Genomic DNA, 13,259 nt, shown 5'->3' with positions numbered 1-13,259 from the left:
AAATAAACTAGATGACATTACCTACTTTTAATGTTCATCTATTAAAGGAAGAAAGTATTCGCTTATTCTGCCAAAAACAATTAGATAATTACATTAACTCAAAAGAAAGAAGTAATAATATAAATGAAGAATGGTCCATTGTAAAAGAATCGTTAATAAAAGCCGAATCTGAAGCTCTCGCTTCAAGGAAAAGAGATGTAAAGGTTTGGAGTGAAGATATAAAACGATTAATCAATGATAAGAAAGAAGCATATTTAAGAATGTTGAACTCGCCCAATAATTTAGACCAGAAATTAGCATACAAAAGAAAATCAGCTTTAGTAAAGAGAAAAGTAAGACAAATTAAACGAAATAGTTGAGATAAATATATAAGCGAAATCGAACATGATGTTCACGAAAGACAATAGAGCATATAAAATAATGAAACATTTAAATAAAGACGAAAAAGATGTACCCCAGATCAATCCACTAACAGGAAAAGAATGTGTAGGGTATTTTAAATAACTGTGAGCCTGCAATGAAAATGTTTAGCTGAACCAAATGAAAAGGTAGACCTAATAACTTCAGAAGAATTATCAACAACTCTTAAAAGTAGTAAAAATAAGAAAGCCTCAAACAGACAAAGAGTAAACATTGAACTAATAAAATATGCATCATCTAATGTAAAACTGTCAAAAGAAAAAGTGGCCGCTCTCTGGAAGCTAAGTTCCCTTCGGGTATCTCGGCTACAATTCGGAGACAGACAATGTTACATGTTGTTGGACCACATGGCCTGATATCTACGATTTTATCATTATTTATTATAACATTATGGCTGCAAATGAAAAGAAGAAAGATTTTATTCTCAACAAAAATATCTTACGTGACATAAACAAAAAAATATATATACTGGTGTCTGCCTTAGAAAATTCAAACAATTAAAACTTCAAAAAACAAAACAAAAAGCTACGATTCAATATTTAGTCCATTTTCCTCCCATTTCGATCACATCTTGCAGTCGAGTGGGCATGGAATGGACTAGTCTTTTCAAACAGAGACTGTTCTTAGCCACGACATCCCAGGCATTCTGGACGAGGTTCCAGAAATCATCAGAATTGATTGATTGAGAAAATAAAAGAATTCAATCTTATTTAATTTTATCACAACAAAATTGTTTTCGATAATGTGAATAGATATGAACTATGGGAAATATTAAAAAAAATAGAGGAATTCGATAACAGCTATACTGAGCCTTTATAGAAATAATACAATACAAATAAAATCATTCCGAAATGATACAGCAGAAATAAATGAAGGAGTCCGACAAAGGTGCCCCTTATCACCGACACTTTCTAACTTATATTTGGACGAGGTCATAGAAATTTGGCTAAATGATTTAATAGATTTTAAAATAAATGAAATAATTGATAAATGAGTTCTATTAAGTCAATACTTAACACAATAAAACATGTTATAACAACATTTAAACAGATATAAAAACAAACGTTTTCGCCAATTTTGATTGGCATCTTCAGGTCGTGTAGGTCGAATAGAACATGTTATAATAAGTGAACACTTTTATGTAAAGTTAAAACAGAGGTTAAAACTATAATATAACTTAAAAACAGAGAATAAAACTTAGCAAGAAGCCACCACAATGTATGTAGAAGCACTATGTTGAAAGAGGCGTATGTGACCCAAGGGAACGGCAAAACTCTTCCGTCATTGCAGGTACAGTTTTCAAGACAGATTTGACGATGCTACATATAGGTCAGTCGTGTGGCCGATTATGGAAAGCAGGAAAAATCCTGTAAATTATAAGGATAGAATGAAAGAGTATTTAGAAGCATTTAAGTATTATTTAAATCTTCTAAAACAATACTTACAAAAAGTTGGAAAAGCGTCTTGAATCCATGAGGGCGGCGACACGACTGAGCTTTACATTGGGTGGTAGCGTATGACGAAAACTGTATACCTGGCAAGACTAGTGGATGGGTGAAAGTTATTTGCGTATGATCTTAAACAGCGGGTTATTTACATTTGGGTATTGTTCATTAAGGAGCGGGCTATCATTATTATTAGAATGGGTGGTAATATATAATTCCTCTGCAGCATTCATGTAATTATGATTGTTAATAGTCTTTAAGACCTGAAGGGCTTCTTCTATGCCTGTGAGTTCGTGATTGAGAGAAATGAGATGCGTGGGAAACTTTGATTTATTCCTATTGAATTTGAAGTCAGAGACGTGTTCTTTGTAACGCGTGCGAAAGTTCCTTTTTGTTTGGCCAACATATTTACTGGGACAGTTTTTACATTGTAATAGATAGATACCGCTATTGGCAAATTTATTGTAATTTTGAATGTTATTGGGAATTATATTATTAAGTTTGTTGTTTGTACGGAATGCTACGTTAATTTTTTCTTTTCTAAAAGTGGGCACTTATTTTCGGGAAAAGGTTTTGTTATCATTTCTGTAGTACTCTGCGCACATCTTGTTCCTTATTGAAACCACACCGATGCAACCCTCAACATATATTAATATACGGAAAAGGGCACAACGTACAAGAGTTGTAGTTCTTTATAAAGGACGCAACCATCACTGAATGCATGTCCAAAGTTTCTATCGCTCATCAGCGCAGAATTTCCTTAGCGATTCCGTCCGCAAGTTGCACCTCAGTATGTGGTATCTCTCGCAGAGTTCGCCACATCTTTTGCACCTGCAATCGGGGTCTGGTTCATGAAAACACTCAAGTTCACAGAATCTATGGTGAAACCCGTGCACAGAAAGTCTAGTCATTATGTGCCTCAACTCGAAGCCTTCCTGTGCCTACTCATTGTTGATCATGGCATTACTCGTGTGGAACTCCTCCCATATGCTCGCTTTCTTCAACATATCAGTATTGGAAAAATAAAATAAGTTTGAATATCATCGTATACAGAGTGAATAAAAAGTAAGGGCACAAACTTCAGGAGGTGATTCCTGACAGGAAAGGGTACAAAAAAGTTCATATCAACATGTGTCTGGATATGGACGGTGAGTCTGCAATAAAACAATTAGTACTGGTACATTACATTACACATTACATGGTATTAATTTCATTCATGTTACAATGTTACAACAGATGTTCAAAGTGGCCTCCATGGGATGCAATGCAAGCGTCCACAAGTCGCATCATGGACTGCCTCACTCTTTCGAATCTTCCAGCCGATAGCCGAATAGCGTCACAGGCTACAAGGACACGCTCTTCAAGGGTCTGCACATCAGGAACTGGCTCAGCATGAGCAACACTTTTCAATTACCCTCACAAGAAAACATCAAGGGGGGTTAAATCCGATGATCGAAGTGGCCAGGCGCAAGGACCTCCTCGTTATATCTATCTTCTGGGGAAGATGTTGAGGTGTTGACGATCAGTCATGCGGAAGTGGGCTGGTGTTTCATCATACATCAACCACATTACTTGTCGTATTGCCAAAGGCACATTCTCCAGCAAAAGAGTCAGAGTGTTCTGCAGGAATTCCAGATACGTCTGTCCATTAAGGCGTTGTGGCAAAACAAATGATTCAAGTAGGTGCGTGTTTTTATGAGAGAATGATGTCGTTCTTCAGTGCCATCTATAGGCCTGCCGTGGCAAATATGCATTTCAGGACACATGTGGATGTGATCTTTTTTGTTCCTCTTCCTGTCAGGAACTATCTCCTGAAGTTTGTCCCCTTACTTTTTATTCACTCTGTATATTGTTCTTCACTCCTTAATCCCATTTTATTTTCACTATCGAAAGGTAGTATTAACGTCTTGTTTTGATATATTATATAATTATATTCAAGGTATTACTAATAGTTTGGGCAGCAAATGTATTTATTTTCTTTCACTGGTTAGTTATTCATTAAAAGTTCAAGTTCTTTGTTTCATGATTACGCTAAGATGATTCATCAAGGAGTGATCTACGATTAATTGATTAACTGAAATCACATAACCACCAACCACTTCAACGTTCCACGCAACTAGAACAAAATAATATTCAATATTACGAAATAAGAATTATAAGAAATTAATTTGTTCTGTGCCTTGTCCCCATGTAATTTAATGTTAAAATATCTGAACTTTTTTTTTTTCGTTTTTACAAAAAAATCAGTAGGCTTATAACGAAATAAAAATTTTACTCACTTTGTGAAAAAAAAAAAAAATATACTTTTTTTAACGGAAAATATTTTAAATGTGGGCTACAATTCGTTAGCAAGTAAATACATATTTTGTATTATAATAATATTGCAATTGCATAATGGCCAAGTAGTCATTTAATATCTAGCTAAGGTATAAGTAGTATGTCTACTATGATGCTGATGTCTATGAATTTTATGTTAGTTCTCTCATGCAGTTGTTCCCTTGTTCTCTCCGTTTAGTTTCCTTCTTCCAGTCACAGGTTGCTTACCTTACAACATGGCGCTTTCAATCACAGCTCACTAATCTCATAACATGGCTTCTTAAGCAATACGGCACTTCTTGTCTTATGAAGTGCTTCATAAAACTGGAATTTCATACGTTTCCAATGGAATTATTTAAACCTTGCCCTTGTAAAATACAATACAAGTCCAGTTTTTTACTTTATTGAAGATATTTTCCACACCTACATGCAAAATATGTGAAATTTATGTGGGAAGTAAAGTTAAAAGGACACGTAGGTTTATGCTCGTATTTTACTGTATTTAAGGAAAAGATGTGAGTCAATATTATTTTTTTTATTTCTTTAATTCTTTCCTCCTTCCTTTCTTCTTTCTTTATCCATTTCACCGCTCCTGTAATAGCGACTTACAGAACAAAGCGGTGTAAGGGAAGGGAAGTAGTTGTCTCTGAATCGACACTTGACATCTACACATTGCGGAATCCCTGGATGTGGGATTGGTGCAATATAAGGACGAGTCAGTATTTGAAAGCGCGTATGAATGTAGGAGCATCACAACGGCCTTTATAACTGACAGCATGCGAAAACGAATTAGTTGTTTTAGAAATACCAACACGAAGTGTGATATCTGGCTTTTAAATTACTTATCACGGGAAGAGAGTCCGTCTTGTGACAGTAACTTATATTACAGAAAAACAAAAATGTTTATTGTGTTCGACTTTCGTAATGAATTTGATTACGTTACAACGTCTTGGAACAGTTATATTAAAGCTATAAAAATTTTTTGTTCGAAGAAATTCTTAATTTAAATCTTAATTCTGCAGGTAATAAAAGACATAATCTGAAACAATCATATTTGCAGAGATGTAGTCTATACTGCTTAATTTGTTATTTTATTTTATTGAGAATGAGATCATGAATAAAATAATTAGATTTGATTTAGTGTAAGTCAATTTTAGAGTATGGAATGTAATGGAATTTAACTGAGGGGGGTACGGATGGCCCAGCACTGCGACCTATTGAGATTATTGCGCTAACCCTCCATATGCATGCCACAGATCTTCTACGCGCACAGCCCTAACCACATGACTCCCTTAACGACCGGTCCCTACAGCCGACAGAATCCATATACCATATCTGCTTCGGCCCCCCTGTAATGAGTTGCAATGTAATGATCCTCATGTTCTTAAATACTGCAAGGAGTACAGTGTAATTTATCAAAAATTATGAAAGAGGGAAGTAGAATATATTTGAATAGAAAAGTACAAAATTCAGATAATGCAATTAAATCTATTCGGAATATTATTAAATTTAAACTTGTAGATATCCTAAGAAAGAAAATATTTTTTCACTAAAATCCAATAATTATAAAGTAGAGGATCCCAAATCTATTGCAAATTCTTTTAACGTATTATAGTATATAGTACAGAAATATTATTGACAACTTACACATTCAAGATTTTGCAAAAGATACTGCAATTGGTTACTTAACAGATGCATTTAATAATTAGTATTAATATATGTAATTAGTCAATAACTGCAACAGTGTTTTTCCATTCAATCATAACATGAATAAAATTGAATGCATACTAAATTAAACACTATTGCAAACACGTAGATAAAATAGTTAAAATTAACTGAAGATGTGAGAATGAAATAATTTAAAGCCATGCTTTTAACAAAAATTGTTTTGTGCGAGTGCATTTCTTACACAATGGGAAAGCTATTAATAAAATATTGTAATAATTACTCAACAAATTACATAGCCTAAGGACTCTAAACCTTTGTAAAAGTTTGTCTATTATTATATATATTTTTATAATTTCATTTTAATTGTTAGTTTTTAATATATATGCATTTACATTGTATATGTGTGTGTATAAATGCATTCATTAGATTAACGTTTATAATATTATAACTTGTAATTTTGTATTGTTTGCGATCATTAACACTTAATCTCAGGACTTTGTAAAACTCTATTTCAACGTTACTTAGCTATTTAAACGTTATTTAGACAAAAAAATCGTTGTATAGACTAAGAATCGAACTCGCACTCTTCTACACAACACGGAGAAGTCTTACCGTCTGAGCTATTGAAACGACATGAAAGCTTTCCTTTCTGTGTGGAGTGTCGATCTAGTCATGAAGGTCCATTGTCGATTTAACTACACGATTTATGTATATATTTATCTTTCATTTACGTAATATTATCATATTTTTTGCAGTTTTTGAAGTGAATTTCGGAACGATGCTAGTAACAAACCAAATAGTCTGAATTTAAGTAACTCAATATTCGTTATCTTGTGTATCGGTGCTCTGGTCTCCGATCATGCGCAGTGTCTCACATCTGAGACTTTGGAATATTCAATCGTCTCATCCTTTTTCAGGGAAACTGTACATAATAATTAACGACTATCACATCCGTAGACTTAGTCGCCTTAGATACATCTATGCAGTGTGTCCGTAAAGCCATGGTGGAGTTTTTAATGATCATATAACTGCAATGGAACACGATAGGAGTGTGAAACACACTATACAGCGCGGAGTAAACACAAAAGAGATTCTTTTTCTGTACCGTAACCAGATTTACTTCTTTTTTCATATACGTTCCTAGAATCCCACTATGAATCACTACACCACTAAATACTTTACTCTTTTTAGAGCATTTAAATACAGATTTTTATGAATATCAAAGTAGTAGCAGGAGTAGTAGTGATGGTAGTAGCAACAGCAACAGTAGTAGTATAGTAGTACAGTAGTAGTTCTATTAGTAGTAGTTCTAGTAATAGTAGTAGTAGTAGTAGTAGTAGTAGTAGTAGTCGTAGTACTGTCCAAATTTCACGAGAGGATACCTGCGTGAGGTTATGGTTCTTGTTGGGTGAGAGGAGAGGGTCAACTAGTAACTCAGCTCCACTGAATGAGCAGGTGGATGGGGATGGTGTCATTGGCCGGCTGAGACAAACAATGCTTAGTTATTGGCCGGTCGGTTCCAGGTTTGGGGTTGGTTGTAGGAGTGGGGAAAAAACTCACATTCCTTGCTAGGATCTTCTCCTGAAGTGCGGACTATAGTAGTAGGCCTAGTACTAGTAGTAGTAGTAGGCTAATAGTAGTTGTAGTAGGCCTAGTAATAGTAGCAGTAGTAGGCCTAGTAGTAGTAGTAGTAGCAGCAGTAGGCCTAGCAGTAGTAGTAGTAGCAGTAGTAGTAGTAGGCGTAGTAGCAGTAGTAGTAGTAGGCGTAGAGTAGTAGTAGTAGTAGTAGGCGTAGTAGTAGTAGTAGGTGTAGTAGTAGTAGGCGTAGTAGTAGTAGTAGGCGTAGTAGTAGTAGTAGTAGTAGTAGTAGTAGTAGTAGTAGTAGTAGTAGTAAGCGTAGGAGTAGTAGTTAGTAGTTAGTAGTAGTAATAGGTGGTGGTGGTACGACGAGGTTCTAAAGGAGCGAAAACAGTGCCCTATTACTTTTTGCTAGATAGTGTATATGCACTAAAGCCAGAAAAAAGGATACAATATCCAATATAAAAGTCTAAATATATGCTATTAAACCTAAAATCTTCAAAATATGCATTATGCATTAATTTACTTCCAAAAAACATGCAAACATACAAGGAAAAAGTACGGTTTTTTGGAATCAATAGCCTAAGTTATAAAAAGAATATTTCAAAAGTTTGAGAAATGTAACAAGCTTATATAAAAACATGCATTTGCATGGAATTCCGGGCCCTATCCAAGAAATATTATGCAGTCAAAATACTGATTTGTTCTATTATGACATTATTTAAAACTATTTTATATCTGACTGGGAACTTTCCCTTAAAAACCATAACTTTAGATTTCTTAGTTGAGATTTGCAGATTATAATCTTTTGTTATTTGCTGTAACTTATAGGCCGCAACTCATCTTGAGAAGCTGCAAGTATGACATGCATCATTTTACGACAGTAAACTCTTAGTAAAATGATTATACTGAATAGGCATAATTCTTGACAGAGATAATTCCAAGGTAGTGTGAAAGAAAATTAGCGAATAGTTTAAAAAAAGCCACTCTATACAGATACACAGACTAAGAAAAAAACTCACTTTTTTTTTGGAGGAATGCTTACAATGTAGGCCTATGCATACATATAAATTTCAAAACAATTTATCTTGAAGTTACACTTTTTTTATTTGTATTTCGTTTGAGAAATAAAATTAAAATACTTATTATTTATAAATAGGCTATGTAATTTACCTACTTCTAAATTAATAGAAACAATATACTAAAGGTAAAGTTGGCAACACTGGAAACAGACAAAGCAGTGTCGTCGCCAAGGAGTGATTTAATAACTGTAAGCTGCTGAAGCGTTAACGAAGAGAGCCGCGAGGTGTAATTAGTGTCGGGGTATTAAAAGCATCGGTAGCAATGTCCAGACGCACGCCAGCATTCCTGGGACCATCTCTGTGATTCAACAGAACACAACCGCCCTCTGACTCATTACAAACCGCAGATAAAAAAATGCAATTATTGAAACCGAATAAGTTTTCCCATTGTGTCAATTCATGAAGTGTAACAGGAATCTGTTACACAAAAACCAGAGGACGCAAACGGCAGAGATGAAATTTCTGAGAAGCATCTAAATGCAATAATTTGTAATAGTGGTCTTTTTGGGTTTCTTATACGTCACTTGAAGGTTTATTGCGTAGGCCTACCATTCTTTAAATTAGTATTTCCAGCTTTGTCCATGAGCGACTTCAGTCGTCTCACGAGACTGTCCAGCGAAGACATATAGAGTGTCAATCGAGATATTTTTCAGTTGGCTAGTTTATGACGCTTTACCACCTGATATGTTTATTTATCGTTTAAGTGAGATGAAAGTCATATTGTTAACGACATGAGTCCAGAGTTCAGCGCCGAAAATCATCCACAATTTGCTCATAGTGGGTTGAGGAAAAACCTCGGAAAAAACCTCAACCAGGTAACTTGTCCTAACGGCATACCCAAGTCCGCTTCTTAGGCATGTTAACCTTCACTCCACAGCGGTGTGCGGAACGTTGTTCTGTTAAGACATCTGTAATGAATAGGGATGGAATTTCAGGTTTTTTAAAACGTGCTAACTATTCATCCAAAATTCTCTTAAAATTACCTAAACATTCATAAAAATAAATAATCTCTTAAAGATCAAACTGATTTAATGTAATATACGAAATATATCTCGTAAATTGTATTATTATTCATAATTAATTTTACTTTCATTGTTTTTATGCCATTCTAGCATTATAAACAGGTTGTTACTACATTCAATATCGTGCGTAATCGTCTTATTATGGCACGCGTGTCAATAATAACAATGACTTATTCCCTATGACGTAATACCGGAACGCTTTCATTTATTTCCATCTGTAACAATTTTGTATCACTTACGTAATATCACATAAAACAGTTCTGTGGTCCAGAGGAACTATAGGTATCTATACTAATAATAAATCTGTAGCCGAAATTTTTCTGGTAATTTTCGATTTTCCAAAAATAACTGGTCCTAACATATATAATTAACCACTCTGAAACCGAAAATCGCCTTTTTGAAATTTTTGTTTGTCTGTCTGTCTGTCTGTCTGTATGTTTGTTACCTTTTCACGCGATAATGGCTGAACGGATTTCGATGAAAATTGGAATATAAATTAAGTTCCTTGTAACTTAGATTTTAGGCTATATGGCATTCAAAATACGTTATTTAAAAGGGGGTTATAAGGGGATGTGAATTAAATAAATCGAAATATCTCGCTTATTATTGATTTTTGTGGAAAATATCACATACCAAAAGTTTCTTTAAAAATCATTTCCGATAAGTTTTATTCTTTGAAAAATTTTGATAGGACTGATATTTAATGAGATAAATGAGTTTTAAAATTAAAATAACTGCCATCTAAGGCTATATAATGGAATAAAAAACAAATGACTTCGTCTATAAGGGGCCTTGGACAACAATCGAAAGCTATGAAAGATAGCCTACAGAGAATGTTACTGTGTTTGTATGAAGTAATATCGGAAGCTAAATTAACTGATTTGTATAATTAATTATTATTTCACCATTGGAAAGTGTAGTTTCTCTAGATGGACATAATGCTATAATGTTATTACAGTAACTTCTGAGTGAATTGAGGACAGGTAAGATTAAAATAGCTTCTTATGCACAGAAAACTTGATAGGCTATTCTGTATATTCGTTTCCTGTAAATTTTAAAATAATGTTTATGTATTCATTCATTTTAATGTCAGAGAATTAACGAACAACGATAGTGTATTGATTTAGTACGCAGTAATAGTAGGTTATGTTAGGTTTACATTCCATTATTTTATAATACAAATTTTAACAATACTGAATTGAATCGTGTTAAAATACATATGCGTTAAATGCAATGCAAAAAAAAAAAAAAAAAAAACTGGGTAATGAGCCAAGCAGATTATGTTGCGCTGTTGTAAAAGTTCTTCCTCCTGAAATTCAAGAGTCTGCATAACAAATTAAAAACTTACTTATCGGAGTACATCCGTTATCAACACACTTTTTACATAATATAATATAATATAATATAATATAATATAATATAATATAATATAATATAATATAATATAATATAATATAATATAATACAATTTAAGTTATTTAAATTATTTGAAGGGTTCAAACCATAGTGGGCCAAGCGCCATTTACTGAATACGTAGAAAACAAGGGTTAAAATTAAGTTATTACCATAATTCAATTGAAACATATAGCAAGTAAAATAAAGTACCGGTATACACATTAAATCTAAATGATGTCAATGTTCATTAAACTATGGTTGCATGTAATAAAAATTAAGAAACATGTTAAAGGAATTGTCATTACACCAAATGAGTGGTCTCTGGACCAAAATGATCGCATTTTAATTATTTAAATACAATTTATATTAAGTAACATATTAAACGATTTATCCTTCTATCAAAAACGAATGTTCCCTGGATCAATAGTCCTATTTTAATTATGTAATTACTTTATATTTATTTCTGACGGGTGCAGCGGAGCGCACGGGTACGGCTAGTTAACAAAATAAAAGAACGTTTGTAATATAAAATTTGATACCTCAGGTATAACTAGAATTTGTAATATCTGTAAGGTTATGTCAGGCGCAACTAATCGATACGAACATACGAAGACTTTGTCAGCTATGGATGCCGAATTTATTTCTAACCTATAACTAGAGTTTCTATTACACTGCCATAAAGTGTTGTATCCAACTCGTGGACAATCTTACTATGACACTCGTGAAAATTGTTGCACTCACTATCGTTCGTGTGGCGAACATTCACTCATGCCATAATCATCAATATTATCCACTTGTTGCATAAATAACTGTTATAATATTTATTTGAAATAACATTGCGACACAATTATCTTCTCCATATCATCCTCTGAGAGTCTCAATTTTCTATAATTTGATATGAATTTAAAGGCTAAAAAATTGGTCTTCACATCACATGATGTCACTGGACACATTTTCTAAATAGGATGTACTCGTACTTTGTTACAAGGTAACTTCAAGTAAGCCTCCGGCGTAGCATAGGCGAATAGGCGATAATGCGTTTGCCTGGTGGTGCGGAGTTGCACTCGGGCGTGGGTTCTATTCCCGTTTGGGCTGGTTTCCTGGTTGGTTTTTTCCGAACTTTTCAACAACCATAAGTCGAATGTCAGATTACCTATGGCGAATCCTCGGCCTCATCTCGTCAAATACCATCTCGCCATCACCAATTTCATCGACGCTAAGTACCCCAACAGTTGGTACAGCATTGTTAAATAATTGTGTATAAAGAACTTCAACGTGCTCTCCATTTAACACCTCTGTTACCTTTTTGAGCTCGATTAACTTCTTATTTGTACAAAATATCGGGTTAAAATTACATTTAACTAGTTTTCTTTCTCTTTCATGTGCACTCCTTACAATTTCCTCCGCACTCTTCAGGGTTTCAAAGCATCATGAACTGGAACGAGTGCTGATGCTTAAGCTAACATTAGTCAAAGATTGATAATTACTTATCGGAAGTATAAGATGCGTAACATGCTTCAATTTCACATTACACGATTGTGTGAATATGAACATTAATTTCATAGTGAGCAACCGAATGATAATATACATAAATAATAATTAATAAATTAAAAACATAGAAGAAGCATACACTTATATATAATGAGGAGAGTTCGGCCGGCACCGTTGGTCCTGTCCCGACATAGCTCAGTTGGAAAGAGCACTCAGCTCGCAGATATATATAGATATACAGAAGAAGCACTTTGAAATAAAGATTGTTCCACAATAATTATAGGTAGAGAAAGTGTTACAAATATGAAATAGCACTTTGTTTTTCCGTTTTGGAACCTACATGTTTTGAATACTGAACGTAAAGTATCATCCTGTTTAATGCTGAATGTCCATGTGAATGGTACACCAGACTTAGAAGTTCCTAAGATGTTATAAAATGTTTGAAAAAATAATTTCCTCAAAATCTAACACATCCCCTTCATAAAAATAGGGATAAAAATATGAAATACTATTAACAAGTTACAAGGTTAACAAAATTGCAGAGTCAAAATGGCCTCTGCTAAGAAAAACATAGAACAAACATTCAGCATCTTCATTAGAAGTGTTTCCCCAACCGTAATACTGAATCCAGATGAATCGTCTCTCACGTCTTTTCTCGAACTTGTTTTATAGCTTCTTGCATTGCCTTTTCATTCCACTGTTTTATAAGTTTGTTGGAAGGTGAGGTTTTCCCTCCTCCTACAGGTGCCAATACTAATAACGAAACAGAAAACCATGGTACATAGATGGAATACTAATATAATCCTAGTATTTCGTATTTGTGACACCCTGATGTAAATCAT

The sequence above is a fragment of the Periplaneta americana genome, chromosome 2 (assembly GCF_040183065.1).
Source record: "Periplaneta americana isolate PAMFEO1 chromosome 2, P.americana_PAMFEO1_priV1, whole genome shotgun sequence".
NCBI classification, from domain to species: Eukaryota; Metazoa; Arthropoda; class Insecta; order Blattodea; family Blattidae; genus Periplaneta; species Periplaneta americana.
The sequence above is the reverse complement of the archived record's forward strand: the minus strand, read 5'-3'. Positions refer to the sequence as shown.